General features: G+C 38.1%; 2 gene segments (V, D, J or C); one reads left to right on the top strand and one right to left on the bottom strand.

Moving 5' to 3' along the window:
• The first annotated feature begins 1,839 nt into the window (after positions 1-1,839).
• LOC308299136 (Ig lambda-3 chain C region-like) lies at positions 1,840-2,246 on the top strand. The segment is given in 2 exons: positions 1,840-1,846; positions 1,924-2,246.
• Positions 2,247-2,834: 588 nt separating this feature from the next.
• Positions 2,835-3,300, bottom strand: LOC308299134 (immunoglobulin kappa variable 6D-21-like). The segment is given in 2 exons: positions 3,249-3,300; positions 2,835-3,151 (listed from the first exon to the last, which is right to left on the bottom strand).
• Between the last annotated feature and the right edge of the window lie 13,167 nt (positions 3,301-16,467).

Raw genomic sequence — 16,467 nt, 5'->3', positions numbered from 1 at the left:
GGTTGCCGTGGTTTCTGTTGTGTTGAGTGACAGCTCTGAGGACTATAAACCTTCTCAGAATCAGCTGACAATGCAAAACCTCCTCTCTATGGAAATGATCTCTCTGCTCTCAACAGACTGAAGATTATGAAGAACACAATGAATGGACATACACGTAGTAAAGATACATTTACTGGAATAAAAATACTTTAATATAATTAGAAAAATTAACATCATGTTTGGATTACAAGGGTGTGTGTGGTTTCTATGAAACCATATTTAAACGTATCTGTCAGTTGTATACAAGTATTGCATTGCAACCTTATATTTAAGGAGTATTTAAAAATAATCCTTAAAAGACAATAGTTAATATGTAGCTATATAAACTAACACTAAACCGAAACTAATTTAATTATACCAATATTTGATCAAACTAATCACAAGTTGCATTTTCATGTCAAAACAGATTTCTTTTTATTGTAGCTTTCAGATAGTAAAACAAATAATAATTATAGAATCTATCTATGATATGACTAATGTTTCCTATTCATTAAACAAAATAACTTGTTTATAAAGTGCATTTTCTAAACAAAGTTCCGGAAAATTTTGAAAACAGCAAACAACAAAGCTAAATCGGAATACACCATTGAATTAATCAATTGCATTTTATGTAATAATATTGTATGACATATTTGATCAAACTAATCACAATATTGGATTAGCTGAGTACTGTAGCTTGAGTTGTAAAGAGGTGTGTTTTAAGTGCAGGAGGTTTTTGTACGGCCGCTCAATGAGTCTGTATCACTGTGGTGGACTTTTGGTGGAGGCACCAAACTCACCGTTGACTGTAAGTACAACTGATTATTTAATTATTAAAAACAAACCCTACATTTTAATTAAATGTATGTATATTTGTGTTTTAAGTACAAATTTCATTTATATACCCTATCATTTCTGCATCATTTACTTCCACTTAGGATAAACTCTGAGCCATTCTATCAACATTGTAGATAGTTACAGCATAATAATTACAGCATACTTTTGTCTTTCATTTTATTTGTTTATTATTATTATATTTTGTGTATATGTGGAAGATGACACCAGCTGTTCAGACCAAGATCTCCTTATTTCCCTTTTTGACAATTTGTGTAGCAATAGTTTGATAATAGATTGATTGATATTATTACTCTCTTATTAATCTCTCTTTTTTTTATTCTGATTTTTCCAAAGAACAAAATGATATACACAGTATAGATTTCCAAATAAAAAATGATAATGTAATTAAACAGATGTGTTAAAAATGACATCTGTAACCGTAATGTGTTTTCATGGTTCAGTAGTTTGGATTTACTGAAAGGGAAGTGAAAGAGACAGAGATGAACGTATAACTGAAGTCTTCCACTATAACTACTTTGTCAACCTTCAGTCACCTCTGAGATGTTTTATACTGACCAGACACTGTAAAGCAGAATCTTTAAACCATGAACTAATCTTACATTTGAAATCATTTTGTTGATGCTCTTATCCAGGATAATAATGTATGGGAGAGTGTTTTTTGCAGGTCTTTCAGTCCGAGTGTATCGAAAAAGAAACTGGGTTAAGGACCGTTGGTCCGACCAGTTTAACATTCACCAGGTTAGCATTCACCAGCATCGGCAGGTTAGCATTTCACCAGGTTAGCATTCACCAGCATTAGTTTTACTGAGGTTGGGGTTTTGGTTAAGGTTAGGTTTAGGTGTATCTCCGTCCCCTTGACTTTCGTCACCTCCACGCAGCCAATCACAAGCTTCCGCTGCCTTAACCCAGTTGCCTTTTTAATACAGTCGGACTGAAAGACCTGCAAAAAACACTCTCCCAATAATGTCCAGTGAGTACCATGGCCTCTCTCTCATGTTGTTCCACATGTCTCTTCTCCCTGCTCCTGTCCATTGCTCTCTCCTCCAGTGGGTTTGGTGCGGCCCACCCTGACCGTCCTGCCTCCCTCCAGAGTGGAGATGGAGCAGGGCAGTGCCACACTGGTGTGTCTGGCCAACGGGGGCTTCCCCTCGGCCTGGACTCTGGGCTGGAAGGTGAGGGGCAGCAGCAGGTCCCTGGGGGTGTCAAGCAGCCAGGAGGACCTGGGGAGGGACGGCCACTACATCTGGAGCAACACCCTGACCCTCACTGCAGATGAGTGGAGGAAGGCAGGCTCAGTGAGCTGTGAGGCCAGTCTGAGTGGACACACTTCTGTCACTCAAACCCTGGACCCTGGACAGTGTTCCCAGTAGAGGAAATACTGAAGTGATTTTATGGAGTTGTTTTTGTTGTAAAAGCCGTATAAGTCTGTTGTTCTTTCTATTTACCAATCATGTTTTCAACTTTAGAATTGATCTAAAATACTATATCCCCATATCATGCAATTCTAACTAATTGCTTCTTTGTTAGCTTGTTTCTTTTTCTTTGCTTGGATGAATTTGCTGAATAAAATTGCTGATGAACTGATATTTTAAGAAAAATAAACGTTTTGTGCAAATATTTCAGATGTAGCTTCTTTTTTTAATATGTATCTCTCTGCAGTTACGGGGAGAAATTATACAACTTGAATGATAGAGATTGGGACACAGATGTGCTAATCTTGAAGTGACACAAATTCTGTCCCGTTTGTTCATCAGTGTTTTACAAATGTACACTTCCACTTTGAGTGGAAAATGATTGTGACAGATTGATTATTTGGGGGATTTTGTGCTTTTGAAACCATAGTTCTGTGTTCAGTGGTCTGTGTCAGAGTCTCTTCCCCTTCAACAGCTGCAGGTTCCTGCTGCAACAGGTCAGTGTCTATGCAGTCTGACTGAGGGAGGTTTTTGTACGACTCTAAATCACTGTGTGAACACGCCACCACTATGATAACTCTGACAGTAGTAAACTGCTGCAAGGTCTTCAGTCTGAACTCCACTGATGGTCAAAGTGAAGTCAGTGCTGCTTCCACTGCCACTAAACCGAGCTGGTGTTTGTGATTCACGTTGATCTACATATTTAATTAGAAGCTTAGGTGGCTCTCCAGATTTCTGTTGATACCAATGCAGACGATTTCCAACATAAACAGCTTGGTTAGTTTTACAGGTCAGAGTAACATCAGATCCTGGAGTAACTGTCATGAATGGAGGCTGAGTCACAGTCACCTGACTGCTGGATCCTGCAAAAAGAAAACAAATATGAATTCAATTTCAGAAATGAATAAATTAATGGCGTTTCTAAAAAGATATTAAACAGTGATTATCATTCATACTGACCTGTGAAACAGCAGCAGGCCAGGGTCCAGATGAGGATGGTGATGAGAGTCATGGTTGCCGTGGTTTCTGTTGTGTTGAGTGACAGCTCTGAGGACTATAAACCTTCTCAGAATCAGCTGACAATGCAAAACCTCCTCTCTATGGAAATGATCTCTCTGCTCTCAACAGACTGAAGATTATGAAGAACACAATGAATGGACATACTGTAGAAAGATACATTTACTGGAATAAAAATACTTTATCAGAATTAGAAACGTTAACATCATGTTTAGATTGATTGACGGTACAGTTCACTGGTACACGGTCAACTAAAAGGAGATCCTAGCAAAGCACTTGGCTTATTTACACAGGAAACCATTGAAGTATCTCATAACATTGAATGACAGACGGATAGAAAAAATAAAAAATAAACAGAGACTAATATAATAGAATAATATATAATATATACAGTAGGTAAATACAAAGAAGGGTCAGGGGAGGGTAAGGCTGGGCTAGGTTTGTTATTGCCAGTTGTGAATGGCTGCCGCCTGTAAGTGGTTTTTCAGGGCGATTTTAAAGGATGCTAGGGAACCACACTCCTTTAAGGCCTTCGGTAAGGCGTTCCACATTTTGGTGGTATAGCAGAAGAACGAGTTTGACCCTTTGTTTGAGTTGACTCTGGGTTGAACGTGATCTGTGGCGACAGGTACAAGGGTATCTTAGTGGTGTAGTGTATCTTGTACACCAGGCCCATTGCAAGTTGCTGTACTCTGTCATCTACTCTGAGCCACCCCACTCTTAACTGGTGAGTAGTGGTGAGGTGAGTCTACATAGGGAAGGTTAAGCATGCAGGACCCTAATTAGTTTGTTATGGGCTGTTTGGAGTTTAGTTTTCAGGGCTTGTGGGGCGTCACGATACCATACGTGGACTCCGTAGTCAAAGAGGGGCTGAATTATTGCACCAGCTATGGTCTTCAGTGTGTTGAAGTTGACCATTGGGGCGATCCTCTGTAGGAAACGAGTTCATTGGTTGATTTTATTACAGGGGTTTATTGTGTGGTTTGTCTGAAAAAGCTTTAAAAAAATGTATCTGTCAGTAGGCTACAAGTATTGCATTGCAACCTTATTTACTTTATCGTATTTTTCTATATTGAGGTTATTTAACCATAATTCACAAAATAGTTATTATATATCTATACATGACTAAACTAAATACATTGTATTTGATATCATAATATTGATATTTGATCAAACTAATCGAAGTATAGGATTGGCAGCATTTTCTTGTCAAAAATGTTTTGTTTTATTGTAGCTTTCAGTAAATAAAATAAAATAAGTTTATTGAATCTATTGATGATTAATGTTTCCTATTCATTTAACAAATAATGATAATGAATTTATTTGTATAGCGCTTTTCTAAACAAAGTTCCAAAGCGCTTTACAGAACATGTTAAAAACAGGAAACAAAGCAAAATCTGAATGCAGCATTACATTAATAAATTGTATTTGATTCATTAATATTCAATAACACATTTGATCAAACTAATCACATATTGGTATGAGCTGAGTAGCTTGAGTTGTAAAGAGGTGTGTTTTAAGTGCAGGAGGTTTTTGTACGGCCGCTCAATGAGTCTGTATCACTGTGGTGGACTTTTGGTGGAGGCACCAAACTCACCGTTGACTGTAAGTACAACTGATTATTTAATTATTACAAACACACCCTACATTTTAATTAAATTGTTGTATATTTGTGTAGTACGGTGTTATAAGCACATATTTTCATCTTTCTCTGCATTATTTCCTTTCACTTAGAAAATAATTCTGAGCCTTTTCAAGGCTGTAGATGGTTAACTCTAAACTACAGCATCATTTTGTGTTTCAATGTATTTGTTTATAATTATTATATTTTGTGTGTGGAAGATAACACCATCTACTCAGACCATGATCTCCTTTTTGTAAATGTGTGTGGCAATAGCTTGATAATAGATTGATTGACATTATTACTCAATCTCTCTTTCTGTCTTTTTCAGATTTTTCTAAAGAACAAAATTAATCGGCAGTATAGTAGATTTCCAGATTAATTGTACAAATGTAATTAAACAGATGTGTTAAAAACAATACATCTGGAACCGTGTGTAATGTGTTTTCATGGTTCAGTAGTTTAGATATTCTGAAAGGGAAGTGAAAGAGACAGATATGAACGTATAACTGAAGTCTTTCCACTATGACTACTTTGTCAACCATTAGTCATCTCTGAGATGTTTTATACTGACCAGACACTGTAAACCATGAACTAATCTTACATTTGAAATCATGTTGTTGCTGCTCTTATCCAGGATAATAATGTCCAGTGAGTACCATGGCCTCTCTCTCATGTTGTTCCAAATGTCTCTTCTCCCTGCTCCTGTCCATTGCTCTCTCCTCCAGTGGGTTTGGTGCGGCCCACCCTGACCGTCCTGCCTCCCTCCAGAGTGGAGATGGAGCAGGGCAGTGCCACACTGGTGTGTCTGGCCAACGGGGGCTTCCCCTCGGCCTGGACTCTGGGCTGGAAGGTGGGGGGCAGCAGCAGGTCCCTGGGGGTGTCAAGCAGCCAGGAGGACCTGGGGAGGGACGGCCACTACATCTGGAGCAACACCCTGACCCTCACTGCAGATGAGTGGAGGAAGGCGGGCTCAGTGAGCTGTGAGGCCAGTCTGAGTGGACACACCTCTGTCACTCAAACCCTGGACCCTGGACAGTGTTCCCAGTAGAGGAAATACTGAAGTGATATTATGGAGTTGTTTTTGTTGTAAAAGCCGTATAAGTCTGTGGTTCTTTATATTTACCAATCATGTTTTCAACTTTAGAATTGATCTAAAATACTATATCCCCATATCATGCAATTCTAACTAATTGCTTCTTTGTTAGCTTGTTTCTTTTTCTTTGCTTGGATGAATTTGCTGAATAAAATTGCTGATGAACTGATATTTTAAGAAAAATAAACGTTTTGTGCAAATATTTCAGATGTAGCTTCTTTTTTAATATGTATCTCTCTGCAGTTACGGGGAGAAATTATACAACTTGAATGATAGAGATTGGGACACAGATGTGCTAATCTTGAAGTGACACAAATTCTGTCCTGTTTGTTCATCAGTGTTTTACAAATGTACACTTCCACTTTGAGTGGAAAATGATTGTGACAGATTGATTATTTGGGGGATTTTGTGCTTTGAAACCATAGTTCTGTGTTCAGTGGTCTGTGTCAGAGTCTCTTCCCCTTCAACAGCTGCAGGTTCCTGCTGCAACAGGTCAGTGTCTATGCAGTCTGACTGAGGGAGGTTTTTGTACGACTCTAAATCACTGTGTGAACACGCCACCACTATGATAACTCTGACAGTAGTAAACTGCTGCAAGGTCTTCAGTCTGAACTCCACTGATGGTCAAAGTGAAGTCAGTGCTGCTTCCACTGCCACTAAACCGAGCTGGTGTTTGTGATTCACGTCGATTGGTAATTTTAATCAGAAGCTTAGGTGGCTCTCCAGATTTATGTAGATACCAGTGCAGATAATCTCCGTTAGAATTTCTATAAACAGCTGGGTTAGTTTTACAGGTCAGAGTAACAGCAGATCCTCGAGTAACTGTCATGAATGGAGGCTGAGTCACAGTCACCTGACTGCTGGATCCTGCAGAAAGAAAACATATATTAATTCAATTTCAGAAATGAATAAATTAATGGCGTTTCTAAAAAGATATTAAACAGTGATTATCATTCATACTGACCTGTGAAACAGCAGCAGGCCAGGGTCCAGATGAGGATGGTGATGAGAGTCATGGTTGCCGTGGTTTCTGTTGTGTTGAGTGACAGCTCTGAGGACTATAAACCTTCTCAGAATCAGCTGACAATGCAAAACCTCCTCTCTATGGAAATGATCTCTCTGCTCTCAACAGACTGAAGATTATGAAGAACACAAAGAATGGCAAAACTGTAGTAAACATACTACATTCATTTACTGGAATAAAATTAAAATTAGAAACGTTAACATCATGTTTGGATTACAAGGGTTTGTGTAGTTGCTATGAAAAAGATTTAAATGTATCTGTCAGTTGAATACAAGTCAAAATGGCCTGGCAGACTTGCAATACTGTTCTGTTGGTATTCACCTTTGTTGCTTGGTGTATTGAATTGTTGCACTCTCCTACAATAATAAGGACAAGAAAAAACAACACATATTGGCCCTTTTTACACTTTGTTAATTTTAAGCTCATTGTCAGGGAAGACCAAAACGAGAGTAAATGCCAGCAGAACAGTATTGTTGTAAATTTTTGCAGGTCTTTGGTCGGCGCTACCAACACGTTTGGCTGTGTTGCTCATTCCACTGATGTACCTCGTTATAAAGGTGGCTAATCAACGATTAAAATGATGTAAACACAATAAAAAATGGTATTATTAAAGGGGAGATATAATGGGCCAAAGTCAGGTTTCCTTACTTTTTGTGCTCAGTTTATATGTGATTATTTAAACTAATACTAAATTAAAACTAATGTGATTATATAAATATTTAATCAAACTAATCAAAGTATTGGAATAGTCGCATTTTCATGTCAAAATAGATTTATAGAATCTATCTACGGTATGACTAATGTTTCCTATTCATTAAACAAATTCACTTATTTATATGGTGTATTTCCTAAAAAAGTTCCAGAAAATTTTGAAAACAGAAAACAACAAAGCAAAATTAGTATACACCATTGAATAAATCAATTGCATTTTATTTAATAGTATTGTATGACATATTTGATCAAACTAATAACATATTGGATTAGCTGAGTAGCTTGAGTTGTAAAGAGGTGTGTTTTAAGTGCAGGAGGTTTTTGTACGGCCGCTCAATGAGTCTGTATCACTGTGGTACACTTTTGGTGGAGGCACCAAACTCACTGTTGACTGTAAGTACAACTGATTATTTAATTATTACAAACAAATCCTAGATTTTAATTAAATTGTTATATATTTGTGTAGTACAGTGTTATAAGCACACATTTTCATTTATATACAATATATTTCTGCGTAATTAACTTTCACTTAGGAACAAATTCTGAGCCTTTTCATCAAGACTGTAGATAGTTAACTCTAAACTACATCATCATTTTGTCTTATATTATTATATTTTGTGTGTGGAAGACGACACCATCTACTCAGACCATGATCTCCTTTTTGTCTCTTTTTGTACGTTTGTGTGGCAATAGTTTGATAATAGATTGATTGATATTATTACACAATCTCTCTCTGTCTTTTTCATTATGATTTTTCTAAAGAACTAAATGAATACGCAGTAATGTAGATGTCCTGATTAATTGTACAAATTTTATGAAACAGATGTGTTAAAAGCAATACATCTGGAACCGTTTATAAAGTGTTTTCATGGTTCAGTAGTTTAGATTTACTGAAAGGGAAGTGAAAGAGACAGAGATGAATGTATAACTGAAGTCTCATTGTGACTACTTTTTCAACCTTCAGTCACCTCTGAGATGTTTTATACTGACCACGACCAGACACTGTAACTGGTGTTTTATTACCATGAACTAATCTCACATTTGAAATCATGTTGTTGATGCTCTTATCCAGGATAATAATGTCCAGTGTGTACCATGGCCTCTCTCTCATGTTGTTCCACATGTCTCTTCTCCCTGCTCCTGTCCATTGCTCTCTCCTCCAGTGGGTTTGGTGCGGCCCACCCTGACCGTCCTGCCTCCCTCCAGAGTGGAGATGGAGCAGGGCAGTGCCACACTGGTGTGTCTGGCCAACGGGGGCTTCCCCTCGGCCTGGACTCTGGGCTGGAAGGTGGGGGGCAGCAGCAGGTCCCTGGGGGTGTCAAGCAGCCAGGAGGACCTGGGGAGGGACGGCCACTACATCTGGAGCAACACCCTGACCCTCACTGCAGATGAGTGGAGGAAGGCGGGCTCAGTGAGCTGTGAGGCCAGTCTGAGTGGACACACCTCTGTCACTCAAACCCTGGACCCTGGACAGTGTTCCCAGTAGAGGATATACTGAATTGATATCATGGAGTTGTTTTTGCTGTATGAGCCGATATAAGCCTGTTCTTCTTTCTATTTACCAATCATGTTTTCAACTTTAGAATTGATCCAAAATACTATCCCGATATCGTGCAATGCAACCTGCTTTTTTGTTAGCTGTTTTCAGTTTTCTTTGCTTTGATGAATTATCTAAATCAAATTGCTGATAAACTATTTGAAGAAAAATTAAAAAAATGCAAATATTTCAGATGTAGCATCTTTTTGTGATATGTACCTGTCTGCTGTTATGGGGGAAATTATACAATTTGATTGATGGAGGTTGGGACACATACTATGATCTTAAAGTGACACAAATTCATTACTGTCCTGTGTGTTTAAATCAGAGTTGCACATTGACTTTTAGTGGAAAAGGATTATGAGAGATTAATTATTTGGGGATTTTGTGCTTTTGAAACCATAGTTTTGTGTTCAGTGGTAGAAGTCTCTTCCCCTTCAACAGCTGCAGCAGGTGCAGCTGGTCAGTGTCTATGCAGTCTGACTGAGGGAGGTTTTTGTACGACTCTAAATCACTGTGTGAACACGCCACCACTATGATAACTCTGACAGTAGTAAACTGCTGCAAGGTCTTCAGTCTGAACTCCACTGATGGTCAAAGTGAAGTCAGTGCTGCTTCCACTGCCACTAAACCGAGCTGGTGTTTGGGATTCACGATTAGTGGCACGGTTAATTAGAAGCTTAGGTGTCTCTCTAGATTTCTGTTGATACCAATGCATATAATTTCCATTATAAACAGCTTGGTTAGTTTTACAGGTCAGAGTAACAGCAGATCCTGGAGTAACTGTCATGAATGGAGGCTGAGTCACAGTCACCTGACTGCTGGATCCTGCAGAGAGAAAAGAAATATGAATTGAATCTCAGGAATCAACATAGATGGAAAATGAAAAAAGAAAAACACATAAAAAAGCTATGAAACACTATTAACATTCTTTTTACATGTACTGACCTGTGAAACAGCAGCAGGCCAGGGTCCAGATGAGGATGGTGATGAGAGTCATGGTTGCCGTGGTTTCTGTTGTGTTGAGTGACAGCTCTGAGGAATATAAACCTTCTCAGAATCAGCTGACAATGCAAAGTCTAAGTATGGAAATCCCTCTCATCAAAGGGAAGTTCATGGTCTAACACAGGGTTCTTCAACGTTTTCAGGCCAGGGACCCCCAAACTGATGGAGAGATGGAGCAGGGACCCCCTACCACCTCGAAGGGTGGGGGGGTCGGGGCTATGACATATTTTTTATTTTAAACAAGTACAAGTTACAGCGAGCATTTCTAAACATACTACTTATTAACTGAGAACCAATGTCAATAATATCAACAATCTGTCAATTGCATAGTAATCATGTATTCAAGCTATTCAAAATGGATAGAATCATGATTTATTTGTTAACATAAATGTGAAAAAAAAAACATTTTTTGAATTCTTTTTTTTTTTTTTTTAAGTAATAATTTCGCGGACCCCCTGCAGTACCTCCGCGGACCCCCTAGGGGTCGCGGACCCCCTGTTGAAGACCCCTGGTCTAACACAGTGGTTCTGGTGTGAATTGGCATTTTGTGACAACCACACATTACTTTTTCAATATATACAACTATACAAAAAGTTATTAATTACCTTTTATTTTACCATATGACATTTGTGTGCACTCATTTTCCCAATACAGAGGCAAATTCTCTACCCTAAAAGTTGAATAAACGTTCAACCTGGCGTCCCTATTTTGGGAATACTTTTATAGGCAGCTGATTATCTACAAGCTCACAACACACGCATTGCAACACATTGTGAGCTTTTAGCTTTGTTTGCAATTTGGGAATTTGGGAGAGGACGAAATAGGGTGGTTAAACTTTATTTGGCATTAGTAGATCAAAATAAATACATATTTATAGAATTATAACAGAGAGTAACACGTTGAGGTTATGGTGATATACCTGTAATTAGTCCTCTTGAGGTCTTTACTTGCCCTTTGGTGTGCCTTGGGCACAAAACAAATATGAGAACCACTGGTTTGATATTTATGAAATGAGAATATAACATTATTGGATTTTTTTATTGGATGTAAAATAGTCTGATCTTGGTTTCATACAGACTTTCTTCAAAGACAATAAGATGTCTTGTTATTTCATGTCATTGTTATCATGTCATTCATGTCATTGTTGAATTTTATAAGATTGTATTGTATTTCTAAATGCAGTATTGTTTTATGTGTATTAGTATTGCATTACATGGGTTTGTCACCGATGGGTATTGTGTGTTCACTGTTGTGTGAAGGAGGTTTTTGTACAGCGTCTGAACCAGTTTGAATCACTGTGGTACACGTTTGGTGAAGGGAAAAAACTCACAAGTAAGTAAGAATTAATTTACTCTCCTTTATAAATAGGATATAATGTGTCTTATTTATTTCACAACTCAAACCTGATAACTATTTATCCAGCAGACAAATTGTTTATGTAATACTTGTATACATATTTACAGTATATACAGAAAATGTAAATATTCTCTACACAAATCATAAATTCCAGTATAAATTATGTTGTACAGTGAATATTTATGTTAAGCACATAGGGTTCTACAGAATTTGATCTCTTTCAAATCTTACTGATAGGAAAAACAGTGTATCCTGTTATGACTGAAACAGTCTAGTGAAGATGAATTCCAGGAATTATTTTATATCTTCTATTTGTCAATGAAACAGTACGTTTTGGTCAAAGAAAAAGTGTGCAGTACATGCAACATTTTAGAATAAAGACGTTGTGAATATGGTTGACACTGATAATATAAATAACATTCTAGGACATTACATTTATATTTTGATTAGCTAGGAGAAAAGGGACCCAGAATGCTCAAACATATATTATGTGGTTTTGATTTTGGTTTAGTCAATCAAATTACAAATATGTATAGTTATAATAATCTGCAAGATGGATAAACTTTGTTTATTTTCAAGTTGTACATGAAGGAAGTCTATTCCAAAAGGAAAGGAAAGTAATACGCTGGATTAAAAGTTGTCTGTATACAGTAGTGATGATGTGATTTTGCTTGTAGAACTGCATGTCTCTTCTGTAATATTAAACAAATTAATTTGTATAGCAAAAAAAGATAACATATCGAGCACACTGCTCTGAAGACGAGAGACTTTGTTCAGATGCCACAATAAAAAGTTATAGAAGTGTGCAAAACATTTTTTTGCCTTTGATCCATGTTCCTTTGAATTCAGAACCTGCCTTTAAATGGTACAGTCTGGATGTGCGTGACCTCCTTATGATCCTCGTTATAGATATAGTGGATATTATCTGTATTGTGGATATTATCTTTATCAGAAGGTATTACCTTCTGATAACTTCGTAAAATGTTTCCTTTTACAAAAGTGCAATCTCATCGTCAATTGTGTCTGTGTTTTCGGTCTCCCTCCAGCTGGCTCCGTGGTCAGGCCATCAGTCTCTCTGCTTCCCCCGTCCCTTGAGGAGCTCTCTGGGGGTTCAGCCACGCTGGCCTGCCTGCTGACCGGCTACTCTCCTCCGGGAGCTGTGGTGAGCTGGGAGGTGGACGGTGCAGGGGTGACGGAGGGCGTCCTGACCAGCTCGGAGGAGGAGGGGGAGGAGAAGGGACGCTACAGCAGCGGCAGCACCCTGACCCTGAGCCAAGACCGCTGGGAGCAGGGAGAGCTCTACACCTGCAGCGTCCTCCACCATGGGGACTACAACCACGCTCACTCCTTCCACAGGAGCCAGTGCAGGGGCTAGAGGTCCTCTGGAGGAAGCCCAGAACAGGAGCTCCCTTCTGGGATGTTGGTTGAACAGTGGGAAGGCAGCTTGTTTTCACCTGTTTAATGTTAGGGCTCTATTTTGATAGTCTTAAGTACCAGCTCTTATGCCTTAACTAACTTAAAGGCCTGTCCATACTGTCTCCGACCACCAAACTTGTCTTCGGAGAGTTCCGACTTTCCGACTTGCAGCTTCCGAATTCTAATTCGGGGTAATGCTTTTCAGAAGATGCGAGTGATGTCATTTTGTAGTTGAACCGGACCTTTCCGATGAAAGGTTCGGTGGTCGGAGACAGTATGGACAGGCCTTTAAGTTAAGGCATAAGAGCTGTGTATTTTTTGCTAGTCTGGGTTTCCGAGGCTAGTGCTGTAGTGATAGCAACTCGAGGCCCAAAGTGTGTAGAGAAAAACTATGTTGTGATGTGAGTGTGCTGGTAAACTGTAAAATGCTGGTGGATGTTATGCTAATAAAGCTTGCATTGATAAATACTGGGTTCATATTGCCTTCGTAGAAAGTATTCACAGTGAAATGAATGAAACGTTGATGAAGGTAGTATCTAGGGATATAAATAATGATTCAAATCTTTGTTTCCCTACTTTTTTCTGTAGGAAAGAAAGGTGAAAGGTCAACACCTTGAAGGGAAATCCAATCTGAAACAGAATTAACCATACGCTTTGAATTTGTCAAACTGTTTTCAAAGAGCTGGAGCATATCGTGATTGGACTTATGATTTGTCACTTGGTCTTTCACATCGCTGTGTCTTTCAGTTGGGAAAATGAAGTGGGCAGTTGGGGAAGTTCAGCTCAACATCTGGGTCTGGTACGATTTCTATTGTTAGGGGGAAGAAAAAAATCTGTATCATGTTTATTCAAATCTGTGTTTCACTTCCTCTTGTGACTAGATATAGGGGTTTATCCGATAATTCTAATTTACACAGGACCAGTTTGTGTGGGCCTGGGGGAGTCTCTCAGACAAACAAACGTGGATATAAAGTAGGAGACTGAGGGACTACTGGAGAGTCTGTTGCAACACACCAGGACACTGCCAGTACAACATCAATAGCCTTAGCCACAGAAGATATTGCTTTATATTTACTAAATGTACTTGAAATTAAAAAATGTTTACTCATTATGTTATTGGAATTCATTTACTAATAATTTATTTGAAATAGATTTTTTTTGTACTAATTATCTGAGTGAAATTAATTTATATTTACTAATTATTTGCCATGAATTGATTTATATTTACTAATTATCTTTACAAAAATAAATAGAATTTACTACTATCACATCACTTTATATACAGTATATTAATTTTATTGAATGTCAGTTTGTTGCCATATTTTATTTATGTTTAATCTACTCAATAAGGAATACATGTTGAATAGATTGTACATAGACAAATATTTATAGAAAAGTAATTTGATGCCAATTAAAACATGGGTTTAAACAATTCAGGTACAGATTAATAAGAATATCATTGTAAATAGATATTGAACTCAACTGCAGTGTCCTTAAAAGTCAACACATCAACATGAATATAACAGTATAAACATTTAGTTTTCACTATTGTGTATTTCTTAACATTGTTTAAGGTACAAATATAAAACACAGGTGTGTACATTATTATGGCCCCCACCATGAGGCCACCACGTTGAAAAAGAACTCCAAACATATGCCCAGTTTGTTAGTGCTTTGTGCTCTTGTGTCTTTCTTGACTACATCCACGTATGTTGGAGTGGGGCGTCCTCGTGAACGGTGCCCATATGTTGGTCCCCACGGCACCAGCTTGCTGGCTGGCAGCTCTTGGTGTCTTTGGTGTCTGGCACCCTGTGTTTTAAATACGCATGGGCAACTGTCATATAGACAGGGGTTTGGTTGTCCACGACCAAAGATTACATGGTGTAGTCTGTAATGCTTGAGAAGATTCCCCTTGGTGGTAGAAACAGCATTGCAGATCTTACACCATCCCATGGGTGAAAACCTAAATACCAATAATAAGAGAGAGTATTACTCTAAGGTCTAATGTATAAGGTACAAAAACATGTCGCTAGCCACTAGTAGCAGGGCATTGTGGGCATAAACAATAAGAGTACGTTTAACTTGGAACGATGTATTGTGCAAGTTCAAACCACAAAAACTTTACATTATTTCACACTTCCTATCTCTCCTATGGTACAAACATCAATACAGCATGGAATTGTGGACAAAATCCTATCCTATTACAACAAAATATTCTTTAGTCTTGGGTCTGCGAGAATACATCTTATCAAATGGTGACTCAAATGCCCAATGGATGGGGACTGCCCATAAGTCAAAAGGTTCATTGGTCCGAATTTAGTTAGGGTTACTGAGGTTAGGGTTAGGGTAGGGTTAGGCATAGTATTCTTAACAAATTCGGACTAATGAACCTTTGGACTAATGAACCTTCGGACAATGCCATGGCACCCCATGGATCTTTATATGAAAGATCATGTTGAAAACCAATGAGTTATCCAGAATTATTCAGCAGTGCATTGATTCATAAGAGAAATTGTTTCAGGGCTATAAACTTACAATAACACAAAACAATGTTCAGCTGCTACAGCACCTTGGTCATAATAAATAAAAAGATCGTACCTTGCTTTGAAAAAAGAAATCCAAATTCAGAGTTTAATCCACAGTACTTTCCAGACCAGTACTGCAGGAAATGCAATGCACACCAGGTCCAACAACTGCATGTGGTTCAACTGATTGAGGCAGTGAATAATAAGTGAGAAGTTTTATCATAGGACCCCAGGTGAAATGTGATAATCACAGAGGAGGTCTGTTTTTTTAATCCCGTGCGAATCGACCATGTGTTATCATAGGACCCCAGGTGAAATGTGATAATCACAGAGGAGGTCTGTTTTTTTAATCCCGTGCGAATCGACCATGTCTGTAATAATCACAGAAGTTGTGGTGTAATCATTACAGACCTCCCTGATGAAAGGATTTACAAGGGTTTGTGTGGTTTCTATGAAAAAGCATTAAACATATTTCATAAGTATTGCATTGCAATCTTATTTCATGCATGCTTTATCTTAGTTTTGAATAAACAATAATCCATGAAAGACATTTTGTCTTTCAATTTATTGTTTATTATATGTGCATGTGGAAGATGACACCATCTAATCAGAACCAAGATCTCCTTTTTTCCCTTTTTGACAATTTGTGTGGCGATATTATTACTCAATCTCTCTCTCTCTCTCTCTCTCTCTCTCTCTCTCTCTCTCTCTCTCTCTCTCTCTCTCTCTCTCCCTCTCTCTCTCTCTCTCTCTCTCTCTCTCTCTCTCTCTCTCTCTTTTTCATTCAGATTTGTCTAAAGAACAAAATGATATACACAGTATAGATTTCAAAATTAAATATTATAATTTAATTAAACAGAAGTGTTAAAAA

The sequence above is a fragment of the Nannobrachium achirus genome (assembly GCF_963921795.1).
Source record: "Nannobrachium achirus genome assembly, chromosome: 15".
NCBI classification, from domain to species: Eukaryota; Metazoa; Chordata; class Actinopteri; order Myctophiformes; family Myctophidae; genus Nannobrachium; species Nannobrachium achirus.
Note: the sequence above shows the minus strand (reverse complement) of the source record. Positions and strands in the feature narration are given on the sequence as shown.